The sequence below is a fragment of the Phoenix dactylifera genome, chromosome 4, assembly GCF_051530095.1.
Source record: "Phoenix dactylifera cultivar Ajwa chromosome 4, Ajwa_hap1_PhDact_Kaust_v1.1, whole genome shotgun sequence".
NCBI classification, from domain to species: domain Eukaryota; kingdom Viridiplantae; phylum Streptophyta; class Magnoliopsida; order Arecales; family Arecaceae; genus Phoenix; species Phoenix dactylifera.
The window spans coordinates 7533513-7547930 of record NC_143193.1 but is presented as its reverse complement, the minus strand read 5'-3'; positions in this window follow the sequence as shown (position 1 = coordinate 7547930).

The window sequence follows — 14418 nt, the reverse complement described above, 5'->3', positions numbered from 1 at the left end:
ACCACATAATCTCTGATGGACATAAATAAGATCTTTTATTTGGATCTAAGGCTGGTGATAAAAATTATTAATGATTCCACCAACATGAATACTTTATGATTTTAAATTAAAATCAAGTTCAATAAAAAAATAAACCTTGTTGCAAAATCACCCAGCATATTTTTCTTCTACATGCTAGTTTCATTTATAATCCAAATACAGATTCAAACCGCGAAGATTATTCCAATAAAGTACCAAATTTTTTTTTTATAGCCCAAATTCTAAACAACTTCGTATAAATGGATCTTAATTTGCCTCTAAAAATTATCTTCAAAATTAAGCAACATTATGGTGTACCTCCATATCAATTTTTGAATTTCCAAGTTCACTTAAATAACAAATAATCACAATGCATGATAATATTTCATGGTCAATCCTCTTGCACTTAGTTTAGATCCAACTCTAACTAATTTTAACTTGATTCATAGATAATATTCCACAGTTCTTCTAATCGCTCTTCCATATTGAAAACTCTGATAGGCTAGTTCTTTGAATCTATAAAAAGAATAAGAAATTATATAATGAGTTAAATAGCCAATAAGTAATGAATACTTAAGTTAGATAAATCAAGCAATAAAATAATAATATATTGAAATTAAGCATGCAAAATATATTGATCTAGAGCCAAATCAATATGCTATCTAATCACTTCAAAATTTCAGATCTTATTTCATAAATCAATTATTTTTCAAATCATTAAGTTCATCTTGACAGCTCAGGACTATGATTACATCAAAATGCCACCGCATAACCCCTAATGGCATGGTATCGAAAAAAGAAGGTTGTAAACTGAGCCAAGCAACCGTCCTTTCCCTCGCTTACTCCGATTCTAATAACAAAATTAGCACCCTATCTAAGTTATATCTTATATATATATACACACACACACACACAATACATACACACACATGCATATATGTATGAATGTATACATACTTCTTATATACATACATATATAAGAAAAAAAGATAACGACCATTATAGCAGTATAGTTAATTTTATACGAATTCTGTTAAATTACATGATCACGTAAGGGAAGCGGACGACTTGTGAACTGCACTTCCGAAACCGATGCCAGACCCACGCGGCGAACCATGATGAGTGTAGGCCCATCCATGCAGAACCTTTCGTACCTCTTCACTGGAGGGAACGGAGACTGTTGCTGGAAATTGGACCCGGGGGCGACCGTGGGCTGAGAGGGGAGGAGCTCCGCTGCTGGAACAGTAATTGGCGGCTCGTCAGTTGGTGGAGTCCTCCTCGGAGAGTCCTGCAAGGAAGCCGGTGGCCGGGATCTCCGGCGCCGGCCCTCCGATGCTTAAGTCAGAGGGGGGGCTGGTGTGTGAGTGGAGTAAAAGAGAGGAATGTATGTTCTTGTCTCTCCCCCTTTTCTTTCCCCCCCAGGTTCCCTTTTATGGAAGGATATTATGTTACCTGAGAGGTGACAGGGTAAGTTGTCTTTTTTCGTGATAATTGGGCACGATCATGCTCATTAATGGCGTTGTGGAGAATAAGACTGGATCAGACCGGAGTCAGCGAACTGGCATGGTTGATCGGACCTATTGGAGTGGTTGAACCGTCGGCCGTGGTGGGCCTGGGGTTCGTAAACAGCAAGTGCATTAATTGCTGAGTGAACCGGTGATCAGGGAGAGCCATACGCTTTGATAGTCTAGTGATCCGAAGATCATCTTGAGCTGTGTTCATTTAATGGTTGAGCGCATTGGAGACCCGCAGGGGTCATACACATTAATGATAGGACGTGCCGAAAGCCTGCGGAGGTCACGTGCCTTAATGGCTTGACGATGACAACAGAATGCGGTGGAGTCGAGTATCTAGTTGTCAGATTCTCTAAGGGATTAGGCTGGGGTCGAATATTTGGACAAGGCATGGGCTCGGCACCTAGTCGAGCCGAGCCGGTCGCTCAGCGGAGTGCCTCCAATTTGAGCGTTGAGGTCGGGCACCTTTCTGGTCGGCGCTCCCTGGTCGAGCGCCTTTGGGCTGGCACGACGTGGGTTTTTCCCCAACACTACCCCCCGACTTCCGAGTTCCAGCTGGCCACCATCTTGAGCGCGGGAAGTAGTTTTAGTCGGGCCATTACGAGTTAGGAATATTTCGAATTATCGCACGCTTCGAGGCGCTTCTAATAGGCGGCGTCTCTTCTTTTCCGAAACGTCTTATTATTAGGGTGCCTTTCTCGAAGCATCCTCACGTCGTGGGCTCATGATGGGGCCACACGATCCGACGAGGCGCTTCTGTGTTCGAAGCGTCAGCCTGAATTAAATGCGGCGTTCCGACTCTCGGGCCGACACGTGTCACGATCTGGACGAGGAGCGTCGTTCGTTCTTGCTAATCTGGGCCGTTGGAGGGGTCTATATATAAACCCCTACCTGGCCTCTGGCTTTTTCCTTATTGCCTTCTTCTACCTTCACTTTCTCAGTCCGAAACGGCCGCTCCGCCATTACCTCCGGCGAACTCCCTAAGGTGTTTCCCTTCGGAACTTTCTTCCCCCTTTCTTCCTTCTCTCTTTTAATGGGGCTTGGTCCGAATGAGGTTGGGTCCTCTATGGGTGAGTTGGAGGTGGAGATGTGCGAGGAGTGGTTTTTTCCTCTGCGGGGGTTCTGTTTGGAACCCGCTGGGTTGGGGGACCGGGTAACGAATCCCCCTGTAGGCCGGATCGGAGTGTACTCGGAGGCACTCTGGGCCGGCCTACGATTTCCTCTTCATGGGTTCGTGAACGAGTTGCTCGAAAAGTACGAAATCGTCCCTGCGCAGCTCGCTCCGAACGCGTGGAGGACAATCGTCGGGTTCCTGTCCCTGTGTACGGCATTCGGGATCCCGACTTCGGTGAATGTCTTTCGGAGACTTTTTTCACTGAAGTCCAACCCGGAGGATGGAGAGTGGCTTTACATCGCCTTTCGGGCGGGTCGGCCACTCTTCCATGGCGCCCCGTCGTCCATCCATAATTGGAAGAGGAAGTTATTTTTCTTGGGTTCCGAGCGATCATGGGGGTTCGACCCTAGGTGGAGGCATGGTCGGCTCACTAACCAACTCCCCAGGCTTTCCTCGCGCGAGCAGGGAATCCTTGACACCATCCGCAGCCTCGGGGATGGTATTCTTCTAAACGGCCTCGTGAACGAGGAAGCTTTGATCAATATTGGTCTGAGCTCGGCGCGCCCTCCGGGTAAGGGTGGTAACTAGGGAATTCTTCTTTTTTGTCCTCCCTTTCTTTTGCAATATTTGGCTAACTTCTTTTGTTCGTCTTTGCAGATATTGCAAAAATGGTGACCAAGAGTGACGTCCAGTACGCTCGTTTCCAAAAAAGAGCAGCCGAGCTCGCAGGAGAACCAACTGAGCCGAAAAAGAAGGTGAGGATCTCGGCTGCTGCCGAGAAGGGCGCTCCTCGTGCCGAGCGGTCCGAAGCTGGTCGGGGGCCGGGCCCAAGTTCTAGGGGCGCGAGCTCTGCTGGAGCTACGGTGGCGCTCCCTTGCCCGGCGCCAATCTCACAAGTTCCTGGTCGGGAGGAAGTCCCGAGCGCCGACCAAGGAGGGATGGGCTCCACGGCTGTTTTCACGCTCGAGTGCCCTGCCCCAATCTCACAGCAATCGGATCGGCCGCCTGTCCGACCTCAACTCCCCAGTCCCGAGCCGGGGGGCAACCAGGAGGCCGCGGAGCTGGATCCGCTAAACTCAGCAGGGCCTAGCCAACCGGGCCCGTCGGATCATCAGGGACACCAGGAGAGGGTGCCCTACGCTCCTGGCTGGGCGGTCTTCGAGGGCGATTCGGCTCTCGACGACCCTCAGGCGGCGCGCGAAGTTCTTCGGGTCGCGCTGCTCCCGGCCGACCGGGCTAAGATCCGGTCCATGAACTATGGCACTTTCATGGAGTCGACCCTCTGCTCTTCCATCCGAGTAAGTCGACCTTCACATTCGTGTAAGTTTGTTTTGAATTAGATTTGTTTCTCATGTCCCCCTTTTGCAGCGCCTCCACGAAACCAAAACGATGATGCACATAATCCAAGATTATCGGGACCGAGCCCGAAGGCATCAACGAGGGCGTGAGGAGGCCGAGGCGAAGTTCCTCGCATCCGAGGCCGAACAAAAAGTGTTCCGGACGAAATTGGAGGCGGCCGAGGACGAGATTCGGGCTCTGATCGCCGAACTCAAAGAGGAGAAGGGCGCACATGCCTTGGCCAGATCCGAAGTGCGCGCCGCAGAGGCACGTCTGGCCGAGACGACGTCGACGCTCGCCATCCGCGAGCAGTAGGTGAAGGAGGCTCACCTCAAGGCCCAAGAGTCCGAGGCCCGTTCGTCCGACGCGCAGTCCTTGCTCGCCGCCCGCGAACGAGAAATAAAGAATCTGGAGCGGAAGGCCGGGTATCACGAGGCTCGGGAGAGGGAGGCCCGGGAGCAGGCTCAAGACGCCGTCAAGCTCTTCCGTGAATCGGAAGAGTTTCGCAACCTGCTCGAAGAGGAGGGCGTGAACGGGCTTACTCTCGGCTTCAAGGACTTCCGCAACCAACTGCGGCGACTTCTTCCAGACTTCGACCTTAACCTGCTTCAACCAGGAGCGGGGGTCGAGGAGTCAGAGTCGGAGGCGGAAGCTCCGACAACTGACGGGGCTGCCCAGGAGGGCCCGGCCGAGGCTCCCGAGAATGCTCCCGAGGTCGCCGAGGCTGTTCTCGAGGTCGTCGAGGCTGAGGTAGGAACCTCGGTCACAGAGGAACCAGCTGTTCCTGAAGTCGCCGAGGATAGTAGAGCCGAGCCTTGAAGTTTTCCATTTTCTCTATTTTTGTAAATTTGGATGGCCCCTATATTGTTAAGGCCGAGCCCAAACTTTGTACTTGGCCTTCGGGCTCTTTTAAGTGAAATGAACACTTTCTTGACTTGTAATTAATTTATATTTCGATTTTTGGTAGACCTAAGTTTCTTCACTTGGATCCGCTTTAGGTTCCAAGGACTTGGGCTCCGCAGCCTCAATTTCGTTCGCTATATAGTTAGACCTGCGTTTAGGCTCGGTCATATTTATCCAGTCCGAGCTCAGGTCTGGGTTTCTGCTGCCCGGACCTTCGACCGGTGATATCGCGATGCTTATGTCAGAGGATATGCTGAGGCTCGGCAAGCCTTCTCGGGCTTAGCTCAGAAATCGGCCGAGCCCTACGACCAAAGGTTGCTAAACTCGCATTTTATTTGGGCTTCAAACTCGGTCCTTAGGCTGTCGAGGCGGATTGTTGGACTTCTTCCGACAAAACCGAGTTGGATGTCCCGAAGCTCGAGATGAGAATTCATCGAGCTGCCGGTATAAACCGGGCTATAACTCGCTGTCGAGTAGTGCATGCGAGACAGACGAGGTCAGGGCAAGGCCAGGCAATGATTGGCCCGGCCAGGTACCTCGGTGCTGGTCAAGGTTTTATTCAGGTACTTATTTAATCAGAAATGGAGTAAATGAAATAATGTAAGACATTAATCGAAAGGGTACCTGGTACCATGAGCATCTTATGCCGAGGTTATAAACTTTGCTCGGCGATTTTGAGGATGCTCTTTTGCCCGGAGCCCGTTCTCTGTGGACGCCGGCGTAATAGAAGAAACCAGTTGCCATCAGAGGTTTGTTGCCAATCACGAGCGTTTGTTGCCCGGAGCCCGTTCTCTGAGGGAGATCGAGCCGAGCTCGATGCTTGAGGGAGATCGAGCTGAGCTCGATGCTTGATGGAGATCGAGCCGAGCTCGATGCTTGATGGAGATCGCACCTCGACCTCACGAACTCACGAACATCTTCGGGGAGACCACGTAGGTGCTCCATCATCCCGAAGCATCGGGGCATCCCGACCGTGGTCGAGGTATTCGCATCTCGACCTCACGAACTCACGAACTCACGAACATCTTCGGGGAGACCACGTAGGTGCTCCATCATCCCGAAGCATCGGGGCATCCCGACCGTGGTCGAGGTATTTGGCGGAGATCGAGCCGAGCTCGATGTTTGATGGAGATCGAGCCGAGCTCGATGTTTGATGGAGATCGAGCCGAGCTCGATGTTTGATGGAGATCGAGCCGAGCACGATGTTTGATGGAGATCGAGCCGAGCTCGATGTTTGACGCTCCAAGGTTTCGTCAAGGCGCCCGGCTCCGCTTTATGCTGATTGACGAGCTGGTACCATGAGACAATCATTAGGAGAATTGGCGGGTTTGAACAAGTGCACATAAGCTGTCATAAAATGAGATTTATGATCAGAGAATGGAAAACCCCTCGGGGTTCTACTGGTAGTACACGCGGAGATTTTCAGAACTCCATCTTCGTGGAATGGAAGTCCCATCGAGAGACTCCAGCTTGTAAGTTCCGGGCCGCCGGACATGTGTGACTCGGTAAGGTCCCTCCCAATTTGGAGCCAGTTTCCCTTGCTCGGTTGGTCAGGAGGCCTCGGCTCTTCTAAGGACGAGGTCCCCTGCTTTGAAGGATTTGATTTTGACTCTGGCGTTGTAGTACTGCGCTGTCTTTTGCTGGTACCTTGCCATGCGAACTTGGGCGGCCTCCCTTGTCTCCTCGATTAGGTCCAGGTTGTTTCTGAGCTGTGAGGAGTTGGAGCTGGCATCATAGTGTTCTACCCTCGGAGAAGGGAGCCCGATCTCCAACGGGATGACAGCTTCCGTTCCATATGTTAAATAGAAGGGAGTCTCGCCGGTGGGGACACAGAATGTGGTCCGGTAAGCCCACAGGACATTGTATAGGTCTTCGACCCACTGTCCTTTGGATTTGTCGAGCCTGGCTTTGAGCTCCTGCAAAATAGTACGATTTGTTACCTCGGTTTCTCCGTTTGTCTGAGGGTGCGCGACCGAGGTGAAGCGGTGGTCGATGCCAAGCTCGGAGCAGAATTCTCTAAAGCGAAGGTTGTCGAACTGGCGGCCATTGTCTGATATGAGGATGCGGGGGAGTCCGAATTTGCAGATTATTGACTTCCAGACAAAATCCCGCATCTTCTGCTCGGTGATCCGGGCGAGCGGCTCGGCTTCCACCCACTTGGTAAAATAATCGATGGAGACGACTAGAAATTTTCTTTGCCCGGTCGCCAGAGGGAATGGTCCCAAGATGTTGATCCCCCACTGGGCAAAAGGCCAAGGAGAGCTGATGGAGGTCAACGGAGCCGAGGGTCGGCGTTGGACATTGGCGTTCCTCTGGCATCGGTCGCACCTTCGGACAAAGTCCAAGGCATCTTTCTGGAGTGTCGGCCAGTAGTATCCTTGGCGCAGAATCTTATGGGCCACTGCTCGTCCCCCCAGATGATTTCCACAAATTCCTTCATGGACTTCACGCATTGCATAATCAGCCTCTGTCGGGCGGAGGCATCTGAGGAGGGGAGAGGTGAAAGATCTTCGATAGAGCTTTTTCTCGTGCAATATGTACCAGGCGGTGGAGCGCTTCACTCGGCGAGCCTCACGTTCATCACTGGGAAGGACTTCGTCTTGCAGATAGCTGATGAGCTCGTCCATCCAGCTTGGCTCGAACTCAATGCAAAGGGCCTGCTCGAGCTCCTCCGTGCTGGGTTTTTGGAGATATTCCGGTGCCGCCGTTCTGGGAAGCTCGCTCATACGAGAGGATGCCAGCTTTGACAGCTGGTCGGCTCTAAGGTTCTCTGACCTGGCGACATGTTGGATGTGGAAAGAATTCAGGGTCGAGGTGAGGTCCCGTACCTTTCGAAGATATTCCTGCATTGTAGGGTCTCTGGTTTCGAAGTCACCCAGGATTTGGTTGACGACGAGCTGAGAATCACTGAAGGCCCTCAGGTCCTTCACTCCTAGCTCTCTGGCTAGCTTGAGCCCGACGACGAGCGCTTCATATTCCGCCATGTTGTTGGAAGCAGGAAACTCGAGGCGTAGAGCTTGTTCGGCAACCACCCCATCCGGGCTCGTGAGGATGAGACCTGCTCCGCTACCCCCCGAGTTAGAAGAGCCATCGACGTGCAGAGTCCACGCCAAATTCGGGGTCTGCTCTGTTGGCACAGGCTCAGGTTCGGGCTTGGCCTCGTCCGGTACAGTGCATTCGACTATAAAGTCGGCAAGTGCCTGTGCCTTGATCGCCGGTCTGGGTTGATACTCGAGGTCGAACTCTCCGAGCTCGACGGCCCATTTGATAATCCGGCCCGCGCGGTCTGATCTTTGCAGGATCTGCTTTATTGGCTGGTCGGTCAGCACGGCCATCGTGTAGGCTTGGAAATAGGGTCGGAGCCTCCGAGCTGAGACGACCAAGGCATAGACAGTCTTCTCCAGCTTGGAGTATCGGGTCTCGGCATCCCTTAAGACCCGGCTGGTGTAATATACTGACTTTTGGAGCTTGCCCTCCTCCCGAACCAGGACCGAGCTCACCGCTACAGGGGAAACAGCTAAGTACAGGTAGAGGGGTTCACCCTGCCGAGGCTTTGTGAGCAGGAGAGGGGAAGCAAGAAGGTGCTTGAGCTCTTCAAAAGATTGCTGGCACTCGGCCGACCATAGGAAGTTTTTTGGCTTCTTAAGAGTCGCAAAAAATGGAAGGCAGCGCTCGGCCGATCGGGAGATGAATCTCCCGAGAGCTGCGACTCGGCCCGTGAGCCGCTGTACCTTCTTGACTGTCCTCGGAGGCGTCATCTCTTGGAGCGCTCGGATCTTTTCAGGATTGGCCTCGATTTTCCGCTGCGTAATGATGAAGCCAAGGAATTTGCCCGAGGTGACTCTGAACGCACATTTGGCTGGGTTGAGCTTCATTTGGTACCTTCGGAGTGTGGAGAATGCTTCATCAAGGTCGGTCACATGGTCTTGCGCCACCTTGCTTTTCACCAGCATATCATCAACATAGACCTCCATGTTTCGGCCTATTTAGTCTTTGAAGATCCAGCTGACCAGCCTCTGATAAGTTGCTCCGGCATTCTTTAAGCCGAATGGCATTACTTTGTAGCAGTAGGTACCCCCGTCGGTGATGAAGGCCGTCTTTTCTTCATCTTCTGGCGCCATACAGATCTGGTTGTATCCAGAGAAGGCGTCCATGAATGCCAATAGCTCATGTCCCGAGGTGGAGTCCACGAGCTGGTCGATGCTGGGGAGTGGGAAGCTGTCCTTTGGGCAGGCTTTATTCAAGTCGGCGTAGTCCACGCACATGCGCCATTTCCCACTAGCCTTTTTGACGAGGACCACATTGGCGAGCCACTCTGGGTAGGATATTTTTCGAATGAAGCCAGCCTTGAGAAGTTTATCAACCTCCCCGGCTGCTGCTCGTTGTCGTTCAGGAGCGGCACCCCGCTTCTTTTGTCGCACATGCTTGCAGGTTGGCTTTACTTGGAGCCGGTGGACCATGATCTCCGGATCTATCCCCGGCATATCCGCGGGCGACCATGCGAAGACATCCATGTTGTTCCGCAAGAAGTCGACAAGGCGATCTCTTTCATGATCATTGAGGCCGGAGCCGACCTGCACAGTTAGCTCGGGAAAGTTTTCGTGCAAAGGAACTTGGATTAGCAGCTCACCGGGCTCTACCCGATTTTTCTGAGGGCCGACCCGTGCTTCCAAGGTTTCAGCCGAAGGCTGATCTGTTGCTGAGGCCGATACTTCGGCCGGTCGCTTCGCCTCATGGGTCGCCATGTAGCATCGTCTCGCTATCGCCTGGTCCCCACGAACTTCGCCAATTCCTTGGTTGGTGGGGAATCGCATGAGCAGGTGGCGAGTTGAGACCACGGCTCGAAGGGCGTTGAGCCCTGGTCTTCCAAGGATGGCATTATAAGCCGAGGGCAGGCGTATCACAAGGAAGCCCATTCTCACAGTACTTTTCCGGAGGGCGAGCCCGACCGTGACCGGGAGACGACCTCGCCCTCTACTGGGACCGAATCCCCAGTAAATCCGACCAACGGAGCATTCATCCTCCGTAGTTGCCTTTCTGTCATCCCCATTTTATGATAGGCATCAAAATACAAAACGTTCGTCGAGCTTCCATTATCGATTAAGATGCGTTTTACATCAAATTTATTTATAATCATAGAGATGACCACAGCATCATCATGGAGAGTTTCGACTCCTTCCAGGTCTTCATCTGAGAATGAGATGGCTTCCGAGGCGCGTAGGCGCTTCGAGGAGGTCCCTTCCCCTGAAGCTTCTCCGGCCGAGGCCCCGCCTCGGATGGTGTTGATGGTGCCGGCGATGGGCCTATTGGCATTTGGATCTTCAGGTTGTGCGGCTCTCTCCGCTGGCCTTTTCTCTTCATGCCGGCCTCGTACAAACCGATCGAGCACCCCTCGGCGAATGAGTGCTTCGATCTCGTTCCGGAGCTGGAAGCAGTCCTCCGTATCATGGCCATGATCCCGATGGACACGGCAGTACTTTTGGGGATCGCGCCGGGCTCCGAAATCTCATCTCGGGGGCGGGGGCCGAAAATAATCCCGGCCCTCAATTTCCATGAGGATTTCGGCCCGAGGGGCTGTAAGGGGAGTGTAGTTTTCATACCTCCCTTCGGGCATGCGGGCCCGTGGTGTAAACCTCGAGCGGAGCGGTGACCTCTGCTGAGGCGGTCCCCGTAGTCGGGGTGGACTCTTCAGACGGGGCGGATTCTTGGCCCGGCGCGGGGACGGGCTCCTGGGATGGCCACGCTCCTCGCGGCGTCTTTTCTGTTTCTTGGAAGTCTGCTCGGCGCCGCTCCATCTAACGGCAACAGCTTCCTCGGCCTTCGCATACTTCCGTGCCCGAACCAGCATTTCAGTGAGGTCCACAGGGAAATTCTTCTCGATGGAGAAGAGGAACCTATAAGACCGGGCTCCAGTCTTTAGTGCCGACATGGCAATTGACTGGTCAAGCTCCCGGACTTCCCATGTCGCGGCGGTAAATCGGTCCAAATACTCCCTGAGGGACTCTCCCTTCTTTTGTTTTACATCAAGGAGGGAGTCTGATGTCCGCCGCTGGGGCTGGCTGGCGGCAAAGTTGCTGGCAAACTGCCTGCCGAGCTGCTCGAAGGAGGAAACGGTACTCGGCTTCAGCCCGGTAAACCAAAGCCGGGCTGGTCCTCGGAGCGTTGCTGGGAAAGCTTTGCACAGCATGGCCTCCGAGGCTCCCTGTAGGGCCATTAAGGCCCGATAACTTTCCAGGTGGTCAAGGGGGTCGGTCCTGCCGTTGTAAGGCTCCACCTGAGGCATCTTGAATCTTGGCGGGACCGGCTCATCTTCAATCCGTTGGGAGAAGGGAGACCTCGTGGTGAACTCAAAGTCACCATCGCGTCCCGACCTCTTTCCATGGAGTGCCTGAATCTGGCGCTCTAGATTCTCGACCTTCCTGTCGAGCTCATCATTCTGGGGGATCGCCGCGGCGGTCCGCTCCGGTGCAGGTTGCCCTGGGACCGACTCGGCCTCTGATGGTTGTGGCCAGCCACCAGGACCTCTCACCGGGTGCTCTCTCCAGAGGGAGGCCTGAACTTGGGAGTCCTGACCTCGGAGGGGGAATCCGCTTGCAGGAGGCACCGGCTGGACGGGGGCTGGAGGGAGCGGTGCCGTCAGGATGCCCCTAGGTTGCAAGCTTTGGACAGCGGTGGCCAAGGCCTGAACTTGTTGTACCAAGGCATCAAACTACTCCGGCCAAACTTGAGGAGTTGACTCGGCCGGAGGTGGCGAGTTCTGGACAGAGTGTCCAGGACTGAGTGGAGGACGTTGAGAGGCATTGGAAGCTCCCTTACTTCTCAGTTTCATGGCCACGACTCGGGCCCTTCCTCTAGCACCAACTGTTGCTGGAAATTGGACCCGGGGGCGACCGTGGGCTGAGAGGGGAGGAGCTCCGCTGCTGGAACAGTAGTTGGCGGCGCGTCAGCTGGTGGCGTCCTCCTCGGAGAGTCCTGCAAGGAAGCCGGTGGCCGGGATCTCCGGCGCCGGCCCTCCGATGCTGAAGTTAGAGGGGGGGCTGGTGTGTGAGTGGAGTAAAAGAGAGGAATGTATGTTCTTGTCTCTCCCCCCTTTTCTTTCCCCCCAGGTTCCCTTTTATGGAAGGATATTATGTTACCTGAGAGGTGACAGGGTAAGTTGTCTTTTTTCGTGATAATTGGGCATGATCATGCTCATTAATGGCGTTGTGGAGAATAAGACTGGATCAGACCGGAGTCAGCGAACTGGCATGGTTGATCGGACCTGTTGGAGTGGTTGAACCGCCGGCCGTGGTGGGCCTGGGGTTCGTAGACAGCAAGTGCATTAATTGCTGAGTGAACCGGTGATCAGGGAGAGCCATACGCTTTGATAGTCTAGTGATCCGGAGATCATCTTGAGCTGTGTTCATTTAATGGTTGAGTGCATTGGAGACCCGCAGGGGTCATACGCATTAATGATAGGACGTGCCGAAAGCCTGCGGAGGTCACGTGCCTTAATGGCTTGACGACGACAACAGAATGCGGTGGAGTCGAGTATCTAGTTGTCAGATTCTCTAAGGGATTAGGCTGGGGTCGAATATTTGGACAAGGCATGGGCTCGGCACCTGGTCGAGCCGAGCCGGTCGCTCAGCGGAGTCCTCCAATTTGAGCGTTGAGGTCGGGCGCCTTTCTGGTCGGCGCTCCCTGGTCGAGCGCCTTTCTGGTCGGCGCTCCCTGGTCGAGCGCCTTTGGGCTGGCACGACTTGGGTTTCCCCCAACAGAGACTAATAGAAGAACTACTAGTTACCCACACATGCACACAATCAAGTGATGCCGAGAAAGCTTCTCAACTAATGAAACAAGGTTATCTTCACTTGGAACGTATACTGTACTTTATATGGTGATTGGCATGGATGAGATGCAACCAAGTGATCTTGAAGGAAGCTATTGTAGGCCACCAAGGTGGTAGCACGGTGGGAACATGGCTTTAATTCCATCGGAGTAGCTCAAGTTCGAAACGCACGGGCATCGACTATATGTGGGGACCGGATGCCCCCGCTTGGTTCACCCGGTGGAGTCACTATCGATCTGCCGATACCGAGGTGGTACTGGGATGACGTACTCACACATGAATGTTGATTCCAGTAGAGGAAGCCTATGGATTGAGGAGGGTACGCGAAAACTTGTGGCCTGTATCGAATATTTCCTGGTAGAAGGGGAGCCCAGTGGAGGCTGCTACGCAGGTAAGGTTCTCCTCTTTCCCCTCCTTTATTTGACCAAAAAAAAAGAAAAAAAAAAGGAAGCTACGGTCGCAAAAATTCAAGATCAATTGAGGCCGGCTTGTATTCCATTTTTCGTAGGTGTATTATATTCTTTAATTAATTATTTATTTAAAATTTGAATTTTGAACCTCTCTTTCCGTCCAAAAATGTTGGTGCCGAATTTAAAAAATAATTAGTAGAATGAATATTATTGGGATACGAGTGCATTATTTTATCTATTGATTCCATTATAACATCATTGTTATGACACTCAATATTTTAATAACCAAATTTTCGAATCATATAGTATTGGAGAAATAAATCTCAAGTCAGGTTACCACATTGACCAAATAACTTGTATTTTAGGCTGTTCAAATATTGGCGCTCGGTTTTGGGTGGGGCCATGGTGGATAAAAAAAATTCTAATTGTATGAAAAGTACACACTGAAATCAGCAAACAAGTTCAGTTGGGGACAATCTAGTATGAAAAATAATTATCGAAATCAGATTACCATATATGGTACGAAAAGAAAATAAAAGAAATGATAGATCCTATGCCTATTTTACTAAGAAAGAAGATAAAATAAATATCATTGGGAGGTGGCATACTCTTTTTCGTACCATATTATCAAGTAAAAGTAATCTAAAATCGTCATTACTCAATAGAAATGGCCTCTTTTTTTTTATTGAAACCTATAAGTGCCTCTTTTTCATTAGAAAGTATAATATATGGTAGCTTAATATATGATTTTGCTAAATCCAAAATTCTAATTTTCTATCTAAAGATTCATTTTTTTCAAATTAATCAAACGGTGTGATTGTATTTAAATATATTTAGTTAATAAAAAATAAAAAGACTAAAATTAATTTATAATAAAAAATATTTATTAATTTATCTAAATATATTTTAATATTCAAAATGATATGTATTGATAGTCTTTTTTATAAGTTGGCCATAAATGACCCGACTCGAGTGCAAGACAAAAATGGTTCCAAACATTATAATAACTGGTCTCAATAATCCTTAACCATTTTCTAAATTATCCTAATGTATATAGTAGTATATTCTCTGAAAACACTCACTTAAATTTATTAGTATAATATGAAATATACTCAAGTGTTTTGGGCTCATCAAAATCAAATAAGGTAACAATACTCACTCAACAATATGTATTGATAGTTTTTTTATAAGTTGGCCATAAATGACCAATAAATTAATAAAATAAAAAATATTATTTGAATTATTTGTTTAAAAATATTGTTGAAAATTAAAAATATTTCTAATATAAGAAAC